General features: G+C 47.7%; 1 long non-coding RNA gene across 1 annotated transcript; it reads left to right on the top strand.

The window, feature by feature from the left end:
• The first annotated feature begins 4,865 nt into the window (after positions 1-4,865).
• Positions 4,866-12,171, top strand: LOC126997753 (uncharacterized). Its single transcript, XR_007752374.1, has 3 exons — positions 4,866-4,914; positions 11,619-11,740; positions 11,907-12,171. It is a non-coding gene; the product is annotated as an uncharacterized LOC126997753 (long non-coding RNA).
• The last annotated feature ends 13,518 nt before the right edge of the window (positions 12,172-25,689 follow it).

Genomic DNA, 25,689 nt, shown 5'->3' with positions numbered 1-25,689 from the left:
CATATGCCAGTATAACACACACACACACACACACACACACACACACAGAGGGGCACAAACACCGTAATTTCCATTTTATGTAACCTGCATTCACGGGAAAGGCTCTACGATTTCTCTTCATAACGTGTGTGTGTGTGTGTGTGTGTTAGAGTTATTTTACCGTCTTTTATGTCTGTGACCTTAGAGAGAGAGAGAGAGAGAGAGAGAGAGAGAGAGAGAGAGAGAGAGAGAGCTGGCACGTCTCATACCTTCCTCAAAGTGAAGAGACGACTGGAAATAAACGTCAGTGAAGAATTTTTCCCACGTTTTGCTTGCACTGACGGATTTTCTTTCACTTTTGTTATATTTATGAGACCCGGACGCTGGCCGGAACATTCTTTATACCATCTGACTACAGGGATTTATGGCTCTTAGTCTAGCTCATAAATCTCCGTCAGTCACGTATATCATTGGAACTGTTTGCCAACCTCAACTGAGCGGTAATGCATCGAACTCTTTGTTGAGTGGCGCGTGGAGGCCGTTAGTGCTTTTAAGTCGGATAAGTGGCCGTGAAAAGCACCACGTAGAGGAAACTTTGGCAATATCGAAGCTCTTATGATTTCGAGAAGTCTGGGAGGAGGAAAAACATCACCAGTTGAGAAGTAAGGCGGAGTCGAGTGATCGTGGTGGCGCATATCAGCTGTAAATGAGACGTGGACGCATTGAGTGACTTAAAAGTTGAGGAAGTGTCCCGCTTGGCTGTTAGACTGTGATCCCTATATCGTTACCCTCGTAAACGAACTCCGATCTCTAGATATTTGTCTTAATCAATTTTTCATCATGTGGTGTGGTGGGTGTCGTGCCCGCTAAGCTCTTGAGGAGAATGAAGTTAATAGACGCTGCAGACAATACATTAGGAGCGGTTAGGGTTGATGAGGGCACGGCCAAAGAAGAGGTGAGGGTGTCCAATTGGCGGTGTGCTGACGGAGATACTGAAGAACGAGAGCAAGTGTTCCTTCCGGCAGATGACCAAGAGAGAGGATGATCGATAGAAGAGATTGGATATTCCCAGATCTCACTAACGGGCGTTGAACAAAGACAACCTGCACCATACAATTAGCGGGGATGGCTTCACTGGATCCACCACAGCAGCCCCGGGGGAGAATGTGGGTAGATTGAAGCTGCAGTGTCGCCATCGTTGTCGCCCTTAGGAAGCGTGGACATGAATCATCAGTAATTGTTTCGAAAGTTTCATCACGGCGCGCACGATAAGCTGTCACTGTTAGCGGAGGAGCTCTGAAGGTTGTGGTGATGAACTTTCTTTTTCACTAATTAAACACGATAAAGTGATTTGATTCTTAACCGTATATAAAAAAAAAAGACATTTGAAGACACAATACACTAGTGACGTATGGAACAGTTTCAAAGTTTTGCGCATTGATGAACTTTTGCATAGAGGAATAGTAATTAAAAATAAACGCTTGTGATTCACGAATGGATTTTTAGAAGATGGAAGAAGCTCTGAAATCACGGCCATTAAAAACAAAACAAAAAAAAACACACATTTGCATTGAATAAATATGAATAAAAAAAACATTGTAGCCTATGATGATTGAAAGGAATGAGTCAAAAAAGTAAGTCATATTTCAAAACTACAACACCATCGTGAATGAGTTTGTTAAAAAGTTTGGAGTTTTTTTGGTCCGTTTACGAATTCCATCCCATCAGCTATTAGAGAGAGAGAGAGAGAGAGAGAGAGAGAGAGAGAGAGAGAGAGAGAGAGAGAGAGAGAGAGAGAGAGAGAGAGAGAGAGAGAGAGAGAGAGAGATTTGAGACATTTATTTATAGCTACAGTTGTATAATATTAGTTTTCTTTACATATTTACATTCAGTGTTTTACAGCTGCAGCATGCCTGTGTGAAGCTGAGCTTTTCAGGCAAAGTTAATTTTTCCAATAATAATAATAATAATAATAATAATAATAATAATAATAATAATAATAATACATTTCGGGAAACAGGAGTCGAGTAAAACTGGGGTCACGAAACAGTCCATGGACAGCCCAGCAACTTCCACGACGAGGCATTTGAAACAGGCGACCTGATCGAGGCGCCGAGACGTTCAGGAATACGGACTTTGAATCACGGCTCATAAATCAATGAACCAAAGAATCAAGGAATCAAGGAACTGTCTCCCGGTTCTCTTACCATCAGAGCCTTATTAATATCCCCCTTATTAAAGTCCTTCCTTCCTGAACCACAGCGCTTCTCAACGCCTCCATGTCTGCCGACAACCTCTCGGCCATCCTCTTCCAATCGTCCCTTTCCTTCGACAAACTTTCGTTTTCTCTTGCCCTCAACGCCGTCTCTTCTGTCAACCTCTCGGCCCTCCTCTTCCAATCGTCCCTTTCCGTAGACACACTTTCATTCTCCATTTTCCATCTGATCAACTCCTCCTTCATCTCTGCCTCTTCCTGCTTCCTTTCCTCTCGTGCCTCCTTGGCTCTAATGGCATTTAATCTTTTTTTCCACTGCAGGATCATTAAACGGCTCCCGTTTATAGAGTGGGACCTTTGTTGCATTTTTTCTTAATGTCCCTGAAGTGGCAGGCTGGCTTTCCTCGGGGTACTTTTCTGCCATGGTCTTTTGCACTGTGTTATTCTGAGGGTTGAATAGGACAGTTTGTTGTGGAAAGATCATTGATGAATAACAGGAAGAGAGTGGGTGATAGGACAGAGCCCTGCGGGACACCACTGTAGGTTTAGGGGAAGAACAGTGACCGTCTACCACAACAGATTAAACGGCCGGAAAGGAAACTGGAGATAAAGGATTATGTTAGGGTATAAAGGTAAACGTGGTCAGGCTAAGTAAAATAGGGTTATAGGGCTTAAATGATTTTTTGTATTTTATGAGAGGAGGAAACTTACAATGCCCACTGATTTGTTACAAACTAATGCACACCGGTGTTGATGACAGCATTTTCGTGGCAAAAAATCTATTATGGGATTAGGAATTAATAGAGGGTAACTAATTTTGAAATAAGTTTCTGGTAAGCGCTCACTTGGGCGTGCGCAACGAGGGGAGGGGGGGAAGGAAGGCCAGACGGAGGACGCCAAGCCAAGGATTTGGCGGGAAGGTGGCGTAGCACTCACCTCCGGCCGTATTCTACAGCTCAGGGCGTTCCCCGGATATACTGCATCCATGGCAGATGGTTCCACAATTTCCTCCCCGTCGAAGGGGAGTCACCTTGCCGTGGTGACGAGGCTTGAAACGAGGTCGGCGGCACCACCTACCGTGGTGGCTTGCCTACCTCGATAGGGCTCGATGTCCACTGGCCTCGTGGACCAAGTGCTTCCCCCTCTTCACCGGTAGAGGAGGCCTACTGGAGATGTTGCTTGCGCCCGCCCTTTTACCATATTATGAACTGAACTATGTCCGACATGCGTTGATGGTTGTTTTTGTCTCTGACATGGGAGAATACTTCTACCCACCCCTATTACGTATATCATATGAGCATTATTGTTTAATAATTAGTGAATATAAAGCTTAAACAAGTGGCACTCAAATCACTCCGTTGATATTATGGTCATATCTGGTATGTCAGTGTCTCCCTTCCTCTCTATCCCTCCCTTACGGGGGTCCTGTCCTGCTCCCCCCAGCAGTCCTGAGGTGGTGGGGGTGATCGCACTCTTACCAACCCTGCCGAGATTACCGGGTTGCTCAGTGTGAAATTCGTCGGACCCCACTGTAACGATACTTTTTTTAGTGTGTACATAAAACAAATATTCACTCACCTCCTGCTGCACAAACTTTTCCCTTGGGAGGTTGTAGTCGCCAAAGTAGTATTCAATCTACTTGACGACCTTTGCCTGCTTCTCAGCGTCTTCCTTCTGTGTTCATTTGTATACAATGATGGCAGAGCAGAATACGACTGTTCTTGGAGGTCGATGTTCTTATTTCTTATTTGATCGTTTATGGTTCGTTTCATTCCATATAGACAAGCTAATGCAAGAATAACTCAACGTCTTCATTCTGTGTTCAGTTCGGCACACTGATAGGAGAGCAGAATACGACTTTGGCTCGGGGTTCGATGCCATTAATTCATCATTCGTCTTTTGTTTTATCCCGTACAGACAAACTAATGCGGGAATAACTGAACGTCTTCCTGCTCTGTATATGCATTCCGATCCCTCTCTCCTGACGCCTTGCTGCCTCCTGCCTTGAAAGCTATTAACATAACGAGCCATTCAACAGACGGCCGGATTATGCAAGCACCGCCGTGATTGTTTTACGATCAACCCCGCTTAGAAATTACCTGACTGCCTTCGAAAGTGCCCCTTGCCTGCCTTGTTGAACACTCTCTCTCTCTCTCTCTCTCTCTCTCTCTCTCTCTCTCTCTCTCTCTCTCTCTCTCTCTCTCTCTCTCTCTCAAACACACACATAAAGCTTTTATACAGATTATGTTTACGTGTGATAATCTGTCCCTGTTTCCACTCGTCGATCGGCAAACATTTTAACGCCACGCCACTTTGCTGATAAAAAAAATCCATTAAAACGAGAAACAAATAGACAAGAGAGAGATTAAACCCAGTAAGCCTCTCTTGCGTACTTGTTATCGTGCTCTGATGAAAGAACATTAGGGATAAAAAAAAATGACATAATTGCTCTGAAGTTTTTTTTTTTTTTGTCAGTTTAATAACGAATGGATAATCTTACTTACCTTACTTATCTCCACGGCTTTGGAATACAGTATCATTATTACTACTAGTATTATAATTACTACTCTTATTATCCTCGCTTACCTTCCCCCCCGTGGAAAGGTATAAACCAAACCCTTGATCCTCTCCCTTCACTCTTGTCCCTGTATTCTTCGATCCCAGACGCTGAAGGAGGAGGTCAGAGGAGCCGGGAGAGGGTGATACATTTCGGCGCCCAAGTAGGCTACACTCATTTGGCAAGGCTTACGTAGGAGTTTTCGGCACTTGCAGAGGTTGTTTTAAGCCCCTTCTGGTAGTTTGATTATTCCCTTATAACAAAGCCTACAAAAACACTTATTAGGACGCGTCTGATCTTCTTTTCGGCTTTTGTATGAGTTTCGGGCATTTGTAGAGGTAGTTTTAAGCCCCTTATGGTAATTTAATCATTCCCTTGTGCCTTCAACCTTCAGAAAACACTCATTAGAACGCAACTGAACTCCTTTTCGCCTTTCGTAGGAGTTTCAGGTATTTGTAGAGGTAGTTTTATGACTCTTCTGGTAGTTTAATCATTCTTTTCTGCCTTCAGCCTACAAAAAACACTCATTAGAACGCAATTGAACTCCTTTTCGCCTTTCGTAGGAGTTTCAGGTATTTGTAGATTCAGTTTTATGACTCTTCTGGTAATTTAATCATTTTTTTCTGCCTTGAGTCTACAAAAAAAAAAAACACTCATTAGAAGACGATTGAACTCCTTTTCGGCCTCTGTTGTGAATAGCTGATGTGAGGTGGATGCGTCTGAGAATACCGAGGACCTGAGAGACTGGCACCTTCAAACATGATTACCCAGCGAGCTCAAGAGTGTGAAAAGAACGTATATCATATTATCATATCATATTAGTGTGATTCCTCATCTGGCTCCGAAGACTTTTAAGATTAGAATTAAAAGCTCTTTGTGCTTTTCTTGTTGATGCTTTGTTTCCCGGATTCACGGATGAGATTAACGTATCCTCGTGTAAGACTTGGAGGATAAGACATTTGTGATAAGGAAACAAAGGTGTGTAGGAAGTATATGTACAGCAGTTATAGGAAATGTAAGAAAAAATGTTATACTCTTGTTGCAATGTTGTTTTTACCTGTCTCGTTGAAATTTCCGTCTTCATTCCCATGGTACTGTTTATATGAATGTTGATGATTCTTCTTTTTTTTTTTTTCTTATTTCTTCCTTCTTCCTTCTTCTTCCTTCTCCCTTCTTTTTTTTTTTTTTTACAAGACAGCTCAAGGGCAATAAAAAAATATAAAAATCCCACCAGTCGCTGCTCCAAAATTCACGTACAATATTACAAGCTTTTTTTAAACGTAGTGTTAGTATTTATTAACAGTTAAGAGGCTAATTTGGCTATTGATTTCATTTTTGAGTTAGTTTGGAGTATTGGATTTTCATAGTTACGGTAAGTTGACATAATTACAAACTCAGTCGTAAAATTATCTAAATAATTCAACAAAAGAAGCTAACCACGCTATGAAAAACGGGTTAAGAAAAAGACAAAACGGTCATATTACTGTTGATGATGATGACGTTTAAGTAAAAAAACAATCAGTCGATACATATTACTTTTGAACAAGAATGCGGGAGTTTACCGTAAAATTTCACGGATTCTTTTTTCTTCAGATTTCTCTATCCCACTCGGCGCCAGGTGTTGTTGGGTAGGCCGCGCAGGCGAGAGGGAAGAATCTCAGGTTTAATTTTCAGCTACCATAAAAATCCTTTGTCCGTGAATTTTAAGCACTCCGCCGCCTCTTCCGATCGCTCTCCAACCCAGCCTGATTTTTGAAAAGCCGACATATTTTGCTCGGGAACTGGAAACCATTCTTGACCCCCAAACTTTTGAGATGGCTCACAGGGTATCCTTACTTTAAATACCAAAGAAATTCCACTCAAAAGATATAACTTTTCCGAACTTCAGCTCACACGAGGCGGGACTAACTGGGGAGCTCTCCGCGTCCCTCGTAAAATTCATGAAACCGAAACTGGATCTCGATGGCGAAGCTCATTTTTGCAGTACCCAGGGTCGTGAGGACTTGCACTTCGATATGAATAAGAGTCAAGTCGTAAGAGAGAAAGAATCAAGTAAAAATCCGCAGCGGTAAAATTCATGAAGCCGAAACTGGATCTCGATGGGGAAGTTAATTTTTGCAGTACTCAGGGTCGTGAGGACTTAGACTTCAACATGAATAAGAGTCAAGTCGTAAGAGAGAAAGAATCAAACAAAAATCAGCATCGGTAAAATTCATGAAGCCGAAACTGGATCTCGATGGTGAGGTTCATTTTTGCAATACTCAAGATCGTTAGGAACCTCTGGGCCAAAAGGTCATGCAGGTGTGTACGGCAGGTGAGAAGAAAACACCTGCCGAAGCTGATTTCCTGGCGGTAAAAGTGTATTTCTCATAGTCATTTTCGGTGATTTCCAGATATTTAGCTAAACAATTTCTCAAGTGACTCATAATTTGGTATAGTTGCCTTTGTCATTCAAGGTGTGAGTGTTCTACAATTCGCTTTCACATTTCTGCATATATTAGAGGCCGAATGAGAAAATGAGACGATTATTTCTCGATTTCCAAAAAAGTGCGAAATATTATGACAAGGGCAGTTTGGTTATGATGGTAGTGGTTGCTGGCATGTTGTTTTTCCTAAGGCGAGTACGTATCTACCCTTTCGTCTTGTCAGTCATACTTACGTTCACAATTTCCTTGATCAGTGTTCGCTTTCATAACCGCTGCTCTTTCATTGCATCATTTCATATTTGCTGACTTAGTGTTGTTTGCGTATGACGAGTCCGTATCCATCCTTTCATTCAGTCACTCATTATAATTAAAGGGAAAACGGGCACAGTTGGCTCACCGGAAGCTGCAGCCAACGCCGAAAGAGCGCGCAGGGATATGACGTGTTTGCTTTATTTAATCAAACTGAGTAAACAGCCAGGCGTCCCCCATTGCGTCATTATCGAGTGATGCGTTTGGGAGCCACTCCGCTAAATTACTGCCTCTCTTTATGCCACTCCAGCTTAGAAGGGGAAAAAGTCCACTCTCATATAATATCGTAAACAACCAACTATTGACTATATATATCATGGAGTGCTGGATGGACCCCTCTTTGTATGCTACTGCTGCTTAGAAGGATAAAAACAGTCCATTTTCATAATATCAGACACAGACAACTATCCAATATATATCATAGAGTGCTGGCTAGACCTTTCCCGTGGACGAAAAAACAAAAGAATATCAAAATGAAAACCTTACTCAGCCATATTACTGCTTTTCTATGTGCCACTCGTGCTTAGAAGAGGAAAAAAACAGTCCACTCTCATATCATAAACATACAACTATCCAATATATATCATAGGGTGCTGGCTGGACCTTACCCGTTTGCGAAAAAAACAAAAGAATATCAAAACGAAAACGCAAATCTATTCAACGGCGTAGGAATAATCTGGTTTGGGTGAATGTCCGCCGCTCAGTTTCCCGATCTCGTATTCATAAAGACGAAAGCACTGTGCCTCATCATCGCCTGGAAGAGTCTGCTGTGAAAAAAAATAGCCTCCCAAAATACGAGAAGGGCACCATGACTTCTGACGTGATGGTTATCCTAATAGACGTAAAAATTAGCAAAAAAAGAGAATGTGTGTAAAGATCTTGTCCCTGATACCAGAAGTCGGGATAAGCACGTTGGGGCAGTCAAATGAGCATCGTAATAGAGAGAAAAGCATTGATAGCTAAGGTGTGGCTACCGGATATACAGCAAAAGATAAAGATAGGGACATACACTCTAAAGCCGTACATGACCTCGGTGCTCATTTCCGTCACCTTGGAAGTATAGCAAGCAATCTAGGACCCCAGGAAAAGGAATCAGGAGTCGGGATGAGACGGCAGTGAGCGTAGTGGTAGTGGGTGCGATGTTGCATGGTGGTGGTGGCGGTGGTGGAGGGAAGGAGGGAAGGAGAAGGGGGTGAGAAAGATCTGATATGTGCGGGAAGGAAGTGCGTGGCGTGCGAGAGTAGAAAAGGCAATAATGCGTCAGCGTGTGGCGGCGGGAAGATATATAGAGCGTCATATTGGAGGGCAGAGGCAAAGAGGCAGCTGTCGGCGGGAAGAGGGAAGGAAGGAGTCAGAATATGAAAGACGAGAGTGAAAAATCCCCCTCCGCTCCGCTCTTTCCGTTCTTTGCTCTTGAGGGTCGCCAACTTTTTCCTCGCCAGATTCATGAGTCTCCTCCTCTGTTTTTGCTGGCAGTGTTTCTATGACTTCAAAAGATTCGCGCGGGCAATTTCCGTCAGCGGCTTCCCGTCTTGAAATATGAAGCGGCGGCGATATCCAAACCTATTCAGACCGTGTAATCAGATAGGGACGACCACACGTTTGTCCTTTTCTGATTTTGTATCGATAGTGTCGCATATAACTAAGTCCGAATCTCGTATTTCTGTTTTATTTGCTCTTCTTACGCCTCACGCTCTGCCATGCACCCCACGTTCTCCTATTTCCTAACCCTTTATCCAGCAAAATTTCGTTCACCTTCCCCCTTGAGGCTTACGTACACGCTTGCAATGGAGAATACAATGAAAATGAACTCCCTCCCAGCAAGCGTGAGCCCAAGGTAGTTCTGTCCTCTCCGGCCGCCGAACTAGTGGGCCGTTCTGCACCAGTCCTCAGGCGCGGTGGCCCAGTGGCTCCATGTTTGTTCGTAAACACAAATTTATAGTCCAGTTCACCTCAGTCGAGCAATACTCTCTCCCTGACTCGAGGCCGGAATCTGTCTTTCACTAGCCACCAGAGAGAGAGAGAGGGAGGAAGCGGTGACTTTACTATTCCCCTGCCCTCGATCCTTGCAGTAAATGGGAGTGGTCGAGTCGTCCAGCAGTGTTACCTCCGTCATCTGTATCCATCACCACAGTCCTCTCCAGAAACCAGCAAACGGCGATCTCCAGTCAGTGCCGTTGTTGGGGTGTTGGCGTGAAGCTCCCTAGCGGCGTCATTGAAACAGTCACTTCCCTGAGCGTAAGAAACGGTTACTACGGCAGTCTGGCCAATGCAACCCTCGCCTCTTCCAATAACAGTTTTTTGCTTCAACGAAACCGAGAAAAAGAATGGAAAAGGTTCACAACGCTCTCAAGGATAGACGAAAATCCACCGTCACACGTCGGTTCCGCAGATGCTGACAAACGGGTCGGTGAGTCGAGACGGAATATTCTACTTCGCTGAGGGGCGGAAATTTGTCAAAGGATGTCCGTCTCGCGTGTGCTCGTCCTCCGCCTGCCCGGGACGAAGAGTCATATTCTCCAACATTTCGGCATCCATATATTTGACAAGGCTTACGTAGGAGTTATTAGCCTTTCCATGGGTAGTCTCGACCCTGGTGGGAGTTTGATCCTTGGTTTAATTATTCTTCTGTACCATGAACGTGAAAACACCCTCATTAGAAGTCGATTAATCTCCTTCCCGGCCTTTGAAAATAGCGGATGAGAGAGGGAAGCGTCTGAGAATACCTACCGAGACTCCTTCCCTCTCCCTCGCACACTTTTGCCGGCTCGCCCTCCTTCGTTTGCTGTGTTTTACCGTCCCGCCGTCCCCAAATTGAGTCTCGGGAGTCCCTTCTTTACCTTCTGAGGGGAAAGATTTCTGTGGTTCTGTTTGCGCTGCTGTTTGACTTTTCCATCATCATAGATCATTATCATAGTAGAGTACCTCCCCCCCCACACACCCCCACCACCACCACTACCACCATACCCACCGCCACTACCGTCAACGTCACCGCCGCCGCCGCCGCCATGATCTCGTTCCTGCGGCCGTCGTCACTCGCCTCACTCATCGCCGCCTGTCTCGTCGCTTATTGGTTTTATGATAAGCTTCGTAACTCAGTGCAAAATGTCGTCTTGTGATACTTTCGTACTCCCCGCCACCTGTTCTTATGTGTGTGTGGGTGGGGGAGAGAGAGAGGAGCCAGGTTCGTCTGTAACCATGTATCACCAACCTAAGCATCTTTCACTCTCTTTAAAGACTCACTGCCGTACGATATCGAGCACCACAGACCCGCATGAACGCTGAACTTGTCCTTTCTAACCTCTGCCGTGCTTGTGTCCAAAACCCTTTCTATTCGTCATCGGCAGAGGGTCACGGTTATCCTCATCCTAATCTTCCCTCACGTCGTGTGGTCTGATGCCCCGGCTGCCCCCCACACGCTGCTTCCAAGTAAAGAACGAGGTGTCACGAGCACGGAGAGGAGGTCATTGCTGGCTAATCACCGAGCACGAGGGAAAGGGATCACGTGGCAGCCTTGGACCACACCACGCCACACTGTCCACACCTTCCCCAACACTCCTGAGCCTCACCTGTCCACACAATGAGTCACACTCCTCACCACCCTCCGGCCTGGGCGTTGATGTCTAATACTATTAATTCATGTGTGTTAAATTTTTCCGTTCCTGCCTGAAACAACAGTGCGTGAGGGCATGGCGCGTGTGTCTGTGTGCGCGCCTCACCTTCCCCTCCAAAACAACGGCGGCCCGGCTGAACTAATACACCGCGTGGCTGAGCGGCTTGGGGGAGGCGCGAGGCACGGAGGGGAAGGGAAATAAAAGCCCTGAAAACTAATGTAGCCAGACTGTTTCGTCGTTATTTAAATCGCCTGTGATATAGAGATGCACAGTCATGACATTAATACTGAATGGATGGGTAAAATAATGTTGAACTCTGAGCTTAAAAAGGTTTCTGAGAAGTTCCTTGGTATTTCATGATAGACTTCCATCTAAAACATTGTTATCTGTTTCTCTTGTAGTAACTGATTTGCTTTTTTGTGCTTGCAGTTTTGACAGAGAAAGATGTTACTATTCAGCATGTTATCACAATGCTCACAACGCCTTAATATTCAGACCATCGTTTCTTTTCTGCTCAGGTGAGGACGAGTGGTGAGGCGCCAACCGAGGAGACACCAGCGCTGCCGCCGTGGGAGGGGCGCGTGACGGCCGTGTTGAGAAAGGGCGAGAGAGTCGGGGGGAAGAGACTGGCGTAAAGCAGGTGGGAGTGCATAGATAGAGCGGTCACTTAACTATTTGCATGCTTAGCAACAGGAGATAACAGAACAACATAAAAGGAATAGTTCAATCTCCAAGCGAAATAAGTCCAAGAAAGCCTGTCTGCTCAAAGCTTTTCCTGACAAGCTTCTTTGTTTTTTCGTCAACAGGGTCCAATCCAGCGGATGACGAGACGAGGGTCCCTGACTGCCAGAGTGCCAAGGATGAGTGAGGAGGCGGCTGCCCTGGCGGCCGGGGATGCTACGGCGCCAAAGAGACACCCACCTGGAGACAGCACGTTATAAGAGAAGATGGCGCCACTATAAACACTTGCCTGCGCCATGACGGGCTGGGGCCGACTACCATCCAGGCCCCTCAAGAAAGCCTACCGGCGCTATAGGCGTACATGTAAAAAGAAAAAAAGAAAAAAAAAAAACTGTTCTATATTCTGTGTCATTGTATGTAGTTTTAACATGAATCGAGGACTTGAGGTAATAAACTAAGGCAAAGTCTTACTTCTGTCTCCGGAATGATGTTTAAGGTGTCCAACTATCAAACTTTGTACTGAATGAATATAAATTTAACGGTACCAGCAGAAAACTTGCAGAAAATAAGTCGTGCAAACTTGGCAACTAAAGAAAAATCATCAGCCATCCGCTTTATCAGTGCACTCTATCAATGGCGAGTACTCTGCTGAGTGGCAGCACGCACATCGTCAAGCAGCATTCACTATAGTGTTATGTAATGCTGTTTGTGACTTTGTAAAGGAGAACCTTAGGTACAAGTTGTGCAGCCCCATGTAATAATGTAACATGACACAGGTCAGAAACCTTATGATGAGGCAGGTCTAATTAGTAAGATAACAGCTACTAGTGGATAGTAGTGGATAAAAGGAAACTAAATAATGTAAATTTTATATCAGATAAAAATACTAAATTTAATATATCGAAAAATGTATTACAAACAAATTATGGTAAGTGACTAGAATATTTATGCAAGTATAGGCTTTACTGATACCAGCTGAAGCTGAGCTGTCACCAACGTGCGGCGGCCTCGCCAGTCAGGGCACGCTCCGGGCCGTCAGCGGGCGGGGCAGGTGAGTGGCGGCTCTTGGGGCGCCCCGCAGGGGGCAGGTCGGAAGGTTTCAGCGAGAGGAAAAAGCTTTCGAAACTCCTCTGGGAAGTTATAAGTTCTTCCTCTTCCCCTTTTTTATTTTCCTCGGTTCCTTTATTATTTCAGGGACATACTTAGTGACGAAGTTGAGTCTCACGGGGAGTGTATCCCTTCCTGCCGGGGACGCACCTAGTGAGGCTGAGACGGCCGCTCACTATGGGCGAGGAGTTGTCAGCTGAGTGTGTAAGGTAATATTAAGGTAATATTTGTAAGCTTGGTGTTTTTTCTACTGCTTTTAGATATAATTATTCAACAGTAGAAAGTGCTGACGCTCAAAGGATCCACCTGAGATCAAAACAACTTTTTTTATATTTACTATGTGTGTGTGTGTGTGTGTGTGTGTGTGTGTGTGTGTGTGTGTGTGTGTATGAAGGCACAGGCGCTTGGCAGCCCTGCCTTTAATGGGCAACTCGTAAGTTTAAAAGGATACATTGTATTTTTTTTTATTCTCGTGACAAGGGATATATACTTACCATTCGTATTATTACGTGAATCTTCCAGTTCTGGCACAGACTGCGAGGCAGGTTATAAATTGCATATATGATATTAGTTCGTCTGTCTATCTGTGAATCAAAGAAAATGGAGTGTTCGCCACCCAACACCATCCGACAGGTGGCGCTAAGGTGGCAAACGGCTCAGTTCAAGTTAAGTAGCAGTGCCGGCGCGTCGCGTGAGGACTCTTGGCTAATTCTTTGTGTCCGTTGCAAGGCGGGTGTGTCTGCTGCGTCTAAAGTGTGTTCAAAGTGGCTGAGGGCTCGGCAGTGTGAACCCCACCGTCCAGAGAGGCGAGAACCTTCAGCAGGCGGAGGGCTGCAGGTCGTCTCGGCGAGGTAAGTCATGTTGGCAGCACCGAGCTTAGGGCTGATTCTAATGACGTGGCGCTGGCCTGGGCGGGCATGTGAGTGAGGACGACATGGAATTGTTTCCATCGCGTAACGGAGATTGCCGGGCCTTGTAAGCCTCGGGTGATCCTGGGTCTGGCCTATCCAAGCTTCCGCCGCGTCCCCAGGCCCCGCCCCTAAGCCCGTGCTCACTGGCTTAACTTTATCGCCGGTGCCACGAACTCACCATCACCACACACCAACCACCCTGCGCTACGTTACCATTGCTACCAGTCACCATTTCCTAGACAACAATAAAGTGACGGGGCAAATGTTACTTTATAATGCCTTGGCGGTTATAAAGTGCGTGTCGGTTGTTATGTAGTGACGTCACAGTTTCATGCCTCCTGATTGGCTGTTTGAAGGCAGGACCAAAACAACCATTTCGCCTGCCCGCTCAGCTGATCCACAACCACACAAAACAAAGATGGCCGCCGTCAGTATCCCTCGCGAGCGTTACGGCTGTTTTGTCATCGCCAGACAGCTTACGTCATCGGGAGCAATAATGTGAGTAGTACTATCGTCGTAGAGTTAGTAGTTACAGATGGTGAGTTAATGTGGCAGTATAGTGTGATGAAAATACGTTTAGCCGTTTATCCCTCCCCTAAGGATTGATATTTTTCTCGGTACAGTGAACACAGTGACGCTGAACTACACTCGAACCAGCACCGAGTCGAGAAGTGCCCAAAACAGCGGAGACGACGGGAGGTTAGCTTGCTATGGAGAAGGCTGTGGATATTGACAGGCTGTGCACTCCGATACTTCAAGGGCCTTCAAGAACCGCATAGTAGTAGTAGTAATAGTAGTAGTAGAAGACGAGGAAAAGTAGAGGAAGGAATGAAGATAGGACTGTGGATTCCTGAGAGGGTGAAGTGGTCCAAAAAAATATATATACATATGGAATAGGGAATACCTCAGACTTATTAGGAGGGTGGCTGCCGGCGTACAGGACCGACAAGCTGACTAAATGAGGCTGAAGAATTTTATGAGTCAGCGACACACGCAGACTTAGAAGCAGAAAATGCGTAACGTGACACACAGGCTCGGGAGAAGAGGTATAATTTAGATACGCGAAAAGAGAGAGGAAAAACATATAAAACTTAAAGATAATACTCATGAAAGGATATTTTCGACACTTCTTCTTTTACGGATTAATATTCCTCCGTAAAACATGAAACCTTGAGGGTACGTTCTTTCTTTGGTGGCAAATTAACGCCTAGCCAACTCCCGAGAAATGAAGGTGTACGCGTTTTAATTTAAGTCGGGGAAGGGAAGCAGGCGACCTCTAGTGGAAGTTTTGCGGACCCGCAGGCACATTCACAATCTCGCTATGGGTTTGTGGTCCCTGAGTGAAGACGCTTGGCTGTTACTTCGAAACTAACCACGAGGTGTTCTGGAAAATACTCTCCTTTCGATTTACACTCAAAGTTACCCTGACATACAAACTACACCTTACTTAACCAACCCTAACCTGACCTAACCTAACCTAACCTGACCTGACCTGACCTGACCTGTTCAAGAGTGGGCGTCACATACCCGCACAGAGAAGGAAAATACGCCCTCATACTTCTGAAGTGTCTCCGTGACTCTAGACGCGACTGTAAATTTACGCATCAGTCATTCCCTTCTAAGTGTATTGCTTTGTTGAGTAGTTTGCATATAAGAAGAATTAGTTGTTAGTGCTCCAACGTTGTGTATAAGTGTGAGACTCGCCAAGGCTTGTTAACACTCCTCACCGTCCGTCGCGCACATCTGTCCTGAAGCGCCGTCGGTTAAAGGGCGTTGCTACTTGACCGTGTATCAGTAAGTGCCGGCCAGTGCAACAGACGGCTTCAATAATACTTGTTCTATATGTGCATCTGGCTAACGTCACGCGTCCCTCACTGGAGTGCTCGGGGCTCTTACTGAAGCACCACGCCTGATCGGGGAGTGCACTTGCAACATTTATGAAATTCCAAGTACCTTCTCACTCTTGGCACGGCGGAGTGAGAGCCAGGGTACGTTGAAACAGGTATATATGCTTGTCGGGGGAAATGAATTCAGAGAGACCGTGAGTTATTTCCCGTGGTGCCGTGTGGTGGATGTGGCTGTGAATGTTGTGCGTCGTTCTACACCGGCGAGCGTTTTCTTTAAGTCTCCCCCTCGAAAGGCAAGCTCATGTAGTCGAGGCCAAGAGGGAATTTAACTCGTTGCTTGCTTTATCTTCTGAAAGCCATATGAAAAGCAAGTGCGTGTGGATGTATGAATGCGTGTCTGGATGTGAATGCGGAGTGAATCGTTTTGCACCGGGGAGCGTTTTTTTAAAGTCTCCCACTCGAAAGGCAAACTCGTATAGCCTAGACCTAGACTTAGAGGGAGAAAAGGCAACCGAAGAGTAGGAGAAGGAAAATAAGGAGGCAGCAAGTTGAGCATTAAAGGGAAAACTATTGGATATGGGGAAGTGAAGGAGAGAGAAGAGGTAGCTGAGAAGGAAAAGGAGAGTGAGGAGGCAGCAAGTTGAGGGTAAAAGGGAAAGGACTATCGCATATGGGAAAGAAAAATGGTTAAGAAAGCGCTGCAGGTGAAGGACAGGAATCAATACAGGTGGGGGCGGAAGGAAGCTACGCATGCCAACTGACATTTGAGGGAGGAAGGAAATATTTGAGAGGAAAGGGAACGCGCGGACGGGGCATAAAAAAACCGGAAGAGACAGGGAGGGAGAGAAGAAAACGTAGCGAGTGAAGGACTGAAGGGAATACAGGTGGTGAGGAACAGTGCGTGAGGCGGCTAACTTTAAGAGGAGTAAAGAAAACACGAATAATAGAGAGGAAAATAAGGAAACTTGATATACATGGCCGGGAAAGGGGTAACGGGTGGGTGATAGACGTGGGCATTGGTAACACTGGCGATGAGGAAAAGATGTGAGATTCGGGGGAAGGTTTACATAATAGTAGATGTAATTTTAAAGATATTCCTAACAAAAAATGAACGTTGCCGAAGATGAAAATAATAAGCCGTCAAGGAAATGATGGCAGGAACCGTTCTTTAGTGTCATTATATAATTACATGAGCCAGAAAGGAAGGTTTTCATGGCAGTGTGAAATCTTAATGACCAATTGAAAACGTGCGCACGGGGCGAGGGTTGAAAAAAGTGTGTGTGTGTGCATGTACGTGTGCGAGAGAGAGAGAGAGAGAGAGAGAGAGAGAGAGAGAGAGAGAGAGAGAGAGAGAGAGAGAGAGAGAAATGGTTGTTATATTCATGGCTAACTGCTGCACGTTGGAAATAGTTGCTTAATTGTTTTTAATGCGGATAATTAATGAAAATAACCGTGACATCAGCGGAACTAATAATATAAAATTGCTGACCTGCACTTTTCTCTGCTGTTCTGTCGGATGCTGTTGAACCTCGGTCGCTGAGTGGTGGTGGTGGTGGTGGTAGTGGTGGTGGTGGTGAGGGTGGTGATGATAGGTGGGTGGTGGTGGTAACGGTTGTGGGTGGTGGTGGTGGTGGTGATGGTGGTGGTGGTGATAACTGGGTGGTGGTGGTGGTAGTGGTGGTGGTGGTAACGGTTGTGGGTGGTGGTGGTGATGATGATGGTGGTGGTGGTGGTAGTGGTGGTGGTGGTAGTGGTAGTGGTGGTAGTGGTGGTGGTGGTGAGGGTGGTGAACTGGTGATGATAGCTGGGTGGTGGTGGTAACGGTTGTGGGTGGTGGTGGTGGTGGTGGAGGTAGTGGTGGGTGGTGGTGGTGGAGGCGGAAATAATTTGACTTCTTAAGATACATATATTCCTGTCGTCTTTATTGTTGTCTCAGGTATTTTTCAACCCTTTTATTTTAAGATGATATATATTTCAGGTCAAGCAGTCCAAATCTCTACTTTTTTAGAGTTTTTATATATATATTTTTTTTATTTCTTATTTCATTATTTTTTACGTTTTTGGTTTTCGATGAGTAAGTGGTTTGGATGCCAGCGAAATGACGCGTAAACTTAACCACCTGAATGAAGAAGATGACAAAGAAAAAGAAAAAGGTTTGGTTATTATATCATACCTATATATAGTACATTAGTTTTGTTAGAAATATTTGTTTTTTCGATATATTTGTGTCCTGGTGTAAGAAAGGCCGCCAACAACTCCACTATGTATTAATGCCGCTGTTTTATCCTCGGCACAGGCTCAAGGGCCGATGTGACGGATATGAACACCGAGGCCACGCGAAACTTTAGTCTGTGCCACCAACTTCTATCCACGGCACCATTACTGTTACGCCGTTGCTGCATCTGTCGCCACTGTTTTTGCTCCTGTTACTCTCGACTCATTTCCACGTTAGAGGGCGAGGCAGTAGACGTGAGAAAGGTGTTGACGTAGTGATGGATGAGTACTGGCTGGCATCTTGTGGAGGGGTGACGTGGGGATGCTGGTCGGGAGGGATGAGTCCAGGAAGGGTCCATGATGTGCTCAGGAAATGGACCCCAGGATGGCATTTCTACGATAAAAATAGGAGACGTAGGCAGTCGTTTTTTGTAACATATAATTCAACCGTCTCCCTTTTTCTTCCTTTCTCTCTATCTCAGCTTCGTTCAGCGTCCAGTGTAATGAGGTGAACGTAATCTTGCTCCAGTGACACATAGAACTGCATGAGGTAAGTCCCCAAAGCGTGTGTCAGCATGCAAAGAGGAGCGGTGAGGCCACGTGAAGCTTTAGCGTGTGCACCCAACTTTACCTTTGCCTTCCTGTCGTAGCGTGGCTGAGTTTTGCGTGAGGGATGATCAACCCTCGCCTGTAGTAACCTGGTGGCACGAGTTTATCCGTGTCACGGGGTAAAATAATAATTTAAAAAAACAGGAGTGTGCTCACAAGGCGGTAGCTAGCCGACAAGGGTTGATTCCCGCGGCACGCCAGGAGACAACGGTGTACACACCCTGACTAGGGGTACTAACACGACTTACCTGCTCAAATCTCCCGTGGGGTTCTTATTTACTCTCCTTATGGGGCTGGAAGGCACATACGCACAGGCAAAAGGTTTACTAATAAAGCTCGTGTACAACTATGCACTAACTTTATTACACACAAAGAAAACACAGACAAATCTCACATACACACTCAGCTGAGCCTAGCGTTACTCGTGCTCGCACAAGACTAACCTGCCCTGGCTACACTAACAACTAGCTACTTAACTTGGTGCGGAGGGAGAAGAGTAGAGGCTCGTTGCACAGCCTTGCTCGAGGTGGCTGCAGCTTGTCCTTCCTGCCGTGGGTCCTCTCATCAGGCGCGTGATGTCGGCGGTAGATGCGGATTTCAGAAAGAGGCCGCCGCGGACTCGACACACCCAAACTGAGACCCGGTGTGGGCTGTATCCCGAAGTGGCGAAGCCCAGGATCCCCACACTCCAGCAGGAGGAAAACCGCGTGGTGCCAAGAGGAGGCGAGAGTAGAGGAACGTCGCCCGTGACCTCACCAGACGGCGGTCAGGGGGAGAAGGAAGTCCCGAGCCGCGGCGAGTGACCTGACGGCCCCAACTCGCCCGGCCGAGATGCAAAACGCTGCTGGCGCGGAAAATACAACAGATGGTGCTGACAGCACTCTGAGCAATACTGCCATAGGCAGATATCGTTACACTTTCCTGACGCGCAGCTATAACTTGCAAGTGCATGGCACCGCAATATAAACAGCGGAGCAAGCTACGTACAGACACGTAGAGGAAAGCAACAATCGCGGGCTAGCAACACAGGCCGCGGGCGGCAACAACCCCCATGGCGGGAAGCACAAAGACAATACAAGACTTCCTCATCAACAGAGGCGTAACTAGCTGCAGTAATGCACACACTACTACGCACCTGCAGAGTGGAGTGGCGACTCCTGAAAGTGCGTAAGCGCAGGTAAAACACAGCGGGCGACCCGCACAAAATGCACGCCTAGGCATCATCACGCCGCTGGCAGCTGGGCCTCCGGCCAGCGAGCCAACAGGCAAGTGAGTCATCGTGACCCGCTGCCGCGCCCGTCTTATCCTACTTATCATCCTACCCATGCAAATAAAATATAAAATAACTTGTCGCGAATCTAAACCGCGACATTCGCCCATGCAAATGAAATTTTATCATGGGCGCTACTCGTAGCGTACATATAAAATTTGAACTAACCCCTAGCTAAACTTAGTTACACAAGCACAAGGTGTACGTCATCGGGTGGCTCCCTTCAGCTTGATGAGTGTAAAAACTCCAGCCTTATACTAACAAGCATGGAGAAAACTCCTGAAGCTGCAGAGAGGCCCGAGACAAGGCTAGGGACACATGTCCATATTTAGTGTGGTAGTGTGGAGTGTGGTGTGGCACTGTGTAGTGAAGTGTGTCTACTTGTTTCACAGAATCACGGCGACGACCTACACACGACGGCCTACCTACACTTGCAGGTCTGGCTGCACGCCAGAAGGAACTCGGAGGGCGGGCTTTCCAAGGGCGCCTGGCAAGGGCGCGACCTCTAAGCCCTCGGGTGACACGCCTCCTTCTGCGGCGGCGTCGCCCGGAACCCTCACACAACACTGAACAGTCACGCTTACCTAATCCAAGGCGAAGGCGAGACAGCTTGACGGTGAGGTGACCTTGTCTTCCGGGAGGGGCTGCGGCGCAACCCAGCGAAGCCTTGACATCGATGTCAGGAGGCTTTTTGCGCGAGGGTGCCGAGGCGGGCGAGGGAGAGGTGGTGGCCAGCTGCTCCGCGTCAGGTGCTGAGGCGGAACCCAGCGAAGCCTTGACGTCAGGAGGCTTCCTGCGCCAAGCAGTGGGAACCGAGGTGGGCGAGGGAGACGCTGTGGCCAGCTGCCCCACGTCACTAACCTTCAGCTCCAGCGCCTCCTCCTGCGGCACCGTCAGCAGCGCAGAGGGCTCGAGATTCCCCTCTTCCTCTGCTCTGGCACCAGCAACCGTACTCGAGACGCAAGGCGGCTGCGCGTCTGCGTCGTCTACCGGGACCACCGTGCATTCCTGCACCGTCAGGAGCGCCGGGGAGAGAGGCAAAGCCTCCTCCTGCAGGCACTCTCCTTGGTCGTGGTCCTCCCCAGCTACTGCCTGCCGAGCAGGGTCACACGGCACAGTGCTGACAGCCTCAGGGGAGGGCTGGGGCTCGGTTACCTGCGTGTCCAGGTCGCTGGTGTCGAACCAGGGGCAGGCGAGACGTGCGAGGGCGAGGCGTTGGAGCCTTCCAGACTCCTTCATGGCCCTCTCGTGGGCGCGCTGAGCCTCTTGCATCTCTCGCTCGTGGGAGAGCTCAGCCTCGCGGTCTTTCCTCTCCAACTCCTCGAAGTAGGCCTCCCGCAGCAGCTCCTCGCGAACCCACGCGACGAGGTCTTGCCCCGTCAGCTCAAGGCGCTCACCCAGCTGAAACCAATACTCGGTAGAAGGCTCACGAGTAACAAACATCCTGCCTGGCTTGCCCTGCACTAATTCTGGCAGAATAAGGTGACTGAACAGCCCAAAAATCTAGAATTATCTAGAACACACTCCCCCTAATTAACCTGAACTCACTACACAGGCTGGAGAGAAAACTGGCCCTAACTAGACCGCTGCACCCTGCACAGTCCTGAGCTAACTAAAACCCAGGCTAGGGGTGACTAACTGGCAAAACTAGAGCCTTCTAGAACCCTACACAAACCTGAGTAGCTAGCTGCAGGCAGAGGTGAACTGATCTGGCTAAACTAGCTTATGCACAAATCTCAACAAAAAGAGAACGCACACACCCGGTAAAAATGCAGATGGCGTCTCGTCGAGCTGGTCCCTTCTCACGTCGCCGACCACAAGAGCCACGTGGTCGTCCCACACAAGGAACGGCGACGAGGAGACAAGAAAGTGGAGCCCAGGCACGGCTACTGGAACGGCACAGCAAACCCCACCGAGCCTCCGTCAGGCGCGACTCACAGACACAGGACTTATGCCCACACTCTGCCGGCGAAGCACAGGGCACCTGCTGTCTTCAGGGAGCGCGATACCTGCGGATAAAGTCACGGTAGCACTGGGGGAAGATAATCTGTCCTAATATCAAACCCTATGCTCACTGGCACTCGGGGCAATAGGAACAGAACAAAAGCTGGCACTAAAACAGAACCTATACCTAAGGACAACACACAAAACTAGTCAGAGGTAAAACTAACACTCTGCTAGCTAATAAGTCTCACTAACACAGTTATACTAAGCTGTGACCCTAAACACAGACACACCTAGCCAAGTGCACACACTTACCAGCCAGAAGGAGTCTCTGCTTCGGGCGCCAATTGTCACGGGGTAAAATAATAATTTAAAAAAACAGGAGTGTGCTCACAAGGCGGTAGCTAGCCGACAAGGGTTGATTCCCGCGGCACGCCAGGAGACAACGGTGTACACACCCTGACTAGGGGTACTAACACGACTTACCTGCTCAAATCTCCCGTGGGGTTCTTATTTACTCTCCTTATGGGGCTGGAAGGCACATACGCACAGGCAAAAGGTTTACTAATAAAGCTCGTGTACAACTATGCACTAACTTTATTACACACAAAGAAAACACAGACAAATCTCACATACACACTCAGCTGAGCCTAGCGTTACTCGTGCTCGCACAAGACTAACCTGCCCTGGCTACACTAACAACTAGCTACTTAACTTGGTGCGGAGGGAGAAGAGTAGAGGCTCGTTGCACAGCCTTGCTCGAGGTGGCTGCAGCTTGTCCTTCCTGCCGTGGGTCCTCTCATCAGGCGCGTGATGTCGGCGGTAGATGCGGATTTCAGAAAGAGGCCGCCGCGGACTCGACACACCCAAACTGAGACCCGGTGTGGGCTGTATCCCGAAGTGGCGAAGCCCAGGATCCCCACACTCCAGCAGGAGGAAAACCGCGTGGTGCCAAGAGGAGGCGAGAGTAGAGGAACGTCGCCCGTGACCTCACCAGACGGCGGTCAGGGGGAGAAGGAAGTCCCGAGCCGCGGCGAGTGACCTGACGGCCCCAACTCGCCCGGCCGAGATGCAAAACGCTGCTGGCGCGGAAAATACAACAGATGGTGCTGACAGCACTCTGAGCAATACTGCCATAGGCAGATATCGTTACACTTTCCTGACGCGCAGCTATAACTTGCAAGTGCATGGCACCGCAATATAAACAGCGGAGCAAGCTACGTACAGACACGTAGAGGAAAGCAACAATCGCGGGCTAGCAACACAGGCCGCGGGCGGCAACAACCCCCATGGCGGGAAGCACAAAGACAATACAAGACTTCCTCATCAACAGAGGCGTAACTAGCTGCAGTAATGCACACACTACTACGCACCTGCAGAGTGGAGTGGCGACTCCTGAAAGTGCGTAAGCGCAGGTAAAACACAGCGGGCGACCCGCACAAAATGCACGCCTAGGCATCATCACGCCGCTGGCAGCACAGGCCTCCGGCCAGCGAGCCAACAGGCAAGTGAGTCATCGTGACCCGCTGCCGCGCCCGTCTTATCCTACTTATCATCCTACCCATGCAAATAAAATATAAAATAACTTGTCGCGAATCTAAACCGCGACAATCCGTTGCCTCAATTTATCTCCTCGCAACGTTATAACTCACGTCGACCCTTCGCTTCGTGTTCCCCTGCTCCCTTTTCCCCTCACCATGCGCTGTGCTCCCTTCTCTCATCCTCTCCCTCTCCCTTTTCTCTAACCGTTTGCACCCTCTCCTTTTTCCTTCAGTGTGTCCCTCTTATTCCTTTCCCTTTTTCCCAACTGCTTGTGCTCTTTTTATCCCCCCTTCATCCTCCCTTTCCTCTCGCTGTGTGCTGTGTTCCCTTCTCTTATCCCTCTCCCTTTCCTTTTACTGTTTGTATCTTCTCCTTTTTCTTTCCCTGTGTGCCTCCTCTCACTCATCTTTCTCCTTTTCCTCACCTTAATGTGTTCTCGCTTCTCGTCCTTCTTCCTTTCCTCTTACCCTTTGCATCTTTAGTTTCCTTTTCGTCCCTCTTCTAAATTTTTCGTTAACCGTATTCCCCACTCACTCACCCTTCCCCTTTTCGTCCCTTTCTCATTCATCGTGTTCCCCTTTTCACCCATCCCTCGCCGTGGGTTCGCGGTGAGCAGTCGTGCCCCTCATTGGCGCTTGCACCTTGAAGCAGCGCCACGCCTCAGGGTTGTGCTTTAGGCAGTGACGGTGAAGCGGTGCAGGCCTTAGCCATCCTCCCAAGACAAACGAGGTTATTTCAATTAGAGCGACGGGGAGCCGAGAGACCGAGCCGCGAGTGACCTCCTCCAAGGGGTTCCGTCTTGCGTAATGAAGGAAACGGCGTCTTGTTATAGCGACGGAAGAGCTTGAGCTTGTGCCATGAGTGACTTCCTCCAGGGGCTTCCGTCTTTGGGTAATGATGAAGGGAAGGGCGTCTTAACCCTATGTTGCTTTTTAGAGCCAGACGTTGATCTTCGTTTTGAGAATGATTGTATTGTAAGCTTATTCTAGTATGTGTATCGAAGTGATGGGAGCCACACCTCACATTACGGTACATTTTGTCTTTACAGGAATGAATGGAATAAGACAAGACAAATTTAATGCTTGAAGTAGACTATAAGTGTTGAGTTTGCTTCCTGGACAATACTTTTTTTTATTATTTCGGATTTTAAGAGAGAATATTCGTGCTAAATTTCACGTAGAGACAGAATTAAGAGGTAGGAACCCATAGAGCTGAGGAGGAGACGCTTGAGAGCCGGATACCAAAGTCCTTCGTGACAGGTTCGCCGGAAGGAAGAAAGGAAGGACCTCAGACACCGCGGAAGATCTATGTGAAAGACTCGATGACTATTATTCGTGGAAATGAAGGCAGTGAAAGGGGATGCGCCCGCCGGGAAGGATTGAGGAGAGGAAGGCGGAAGGAGGGCGGCCTGACGCAGAGGGACGCTGAAAGGGAGGCTGGAAGGGCTGGTGATTTTAACCTGCGTCGAGATTATCTGGTCACTAGGGATCAATGGGCAGCGGGGTTGTAAAGCGTGGCAGGAGGAGGCAGCGGGAGGGGAAGGGGCTGGAGTCGGCTGGTCGGAGGGGCTTCACTGACACAGGAGGTGGAGTGTCTGGGGTTTGGCTGGCAGGAGGAAGGTCTTGGAGGGCTAGTCTTATGTATTGATGTGGGAAGGTCAAGGTGAGGGTATCCCCGTCTTGCAGCGTGTAGGGTTAAGTTACAAATCCATGCTTCTCCCTCCCATAAAGTTCTTGGCGTTTGGTTGGCGATGTCTTGAAGGTAAAGTCTTGCTCTGTGTTGTCGTTGGAAGGTGCAGGGTGTTCTGATAGCGTTGTCCCCTCCATCGTTGCCAGATTATCGTACTCACAGCACCAATTATTAACCATTTTAACGATAACTATATATGAAGGGAGTCTGGGGTCGAGGAAGCAGTTTTGGGGTCGGAAATCGGCAAACAGGAGGCTGAGTACGACAATCTGGCAGCGTTGGTCCCCTCTCATGTTTCTCACTCCCATTGAGTTTGTTTAGTCTCAACATTAGCCTTCCATACATCGGGTAACATATACAATGACCCGTTCTTTAAAGCAATACCCGTAACCGTATAACGAAGAGTGTATCCCTATCTCTGACCTTTTCACTAGTGTTAACCTGTGAACAAAGATAAAACATAATAAGAAGAAGAATGATTAATGTTACTCTTTTCTGTCCTGTCGCCATGCCCGCCTGCCCTGTCCACACTCCCAGGGGTGCTCGTGTGCCTTCCCCCGGGCGGTCGTCTGGAGGCAAAGTCTTTCCCATTTGTGAGATTAATGTGGATACTTCTGCCGGCCTCTGTCCTGGGATATATACTCGCATGCCCGATCCGGCCCTCCCAACTCCGCCGCTTACCTCGTGACTGCGCAAGTTCAGCGAAATGTGTGCCATCGAAAAGACATACATAAGCACACACACACACACACACACACACACACACACACACACA

The sequence above is a fragment of the Eriocheir sinensis genome, chromosome 12, assembly GCF_024679095.1.
Source record: "Eriocheir sinensis breed Jianghai 21 chromosome 12, ASM2467909v1, whole genome shotgun sequence".
Lineage (NCBI taxonomy): Eukaryota > Metazoa > Arthropoda > Malacostraca > Decapoda > Varunidae > Eriocheir > Eriocheir sinensis.
This window is presented reverse-complemented; position numbering and strand designations above follow the sequence as displayed.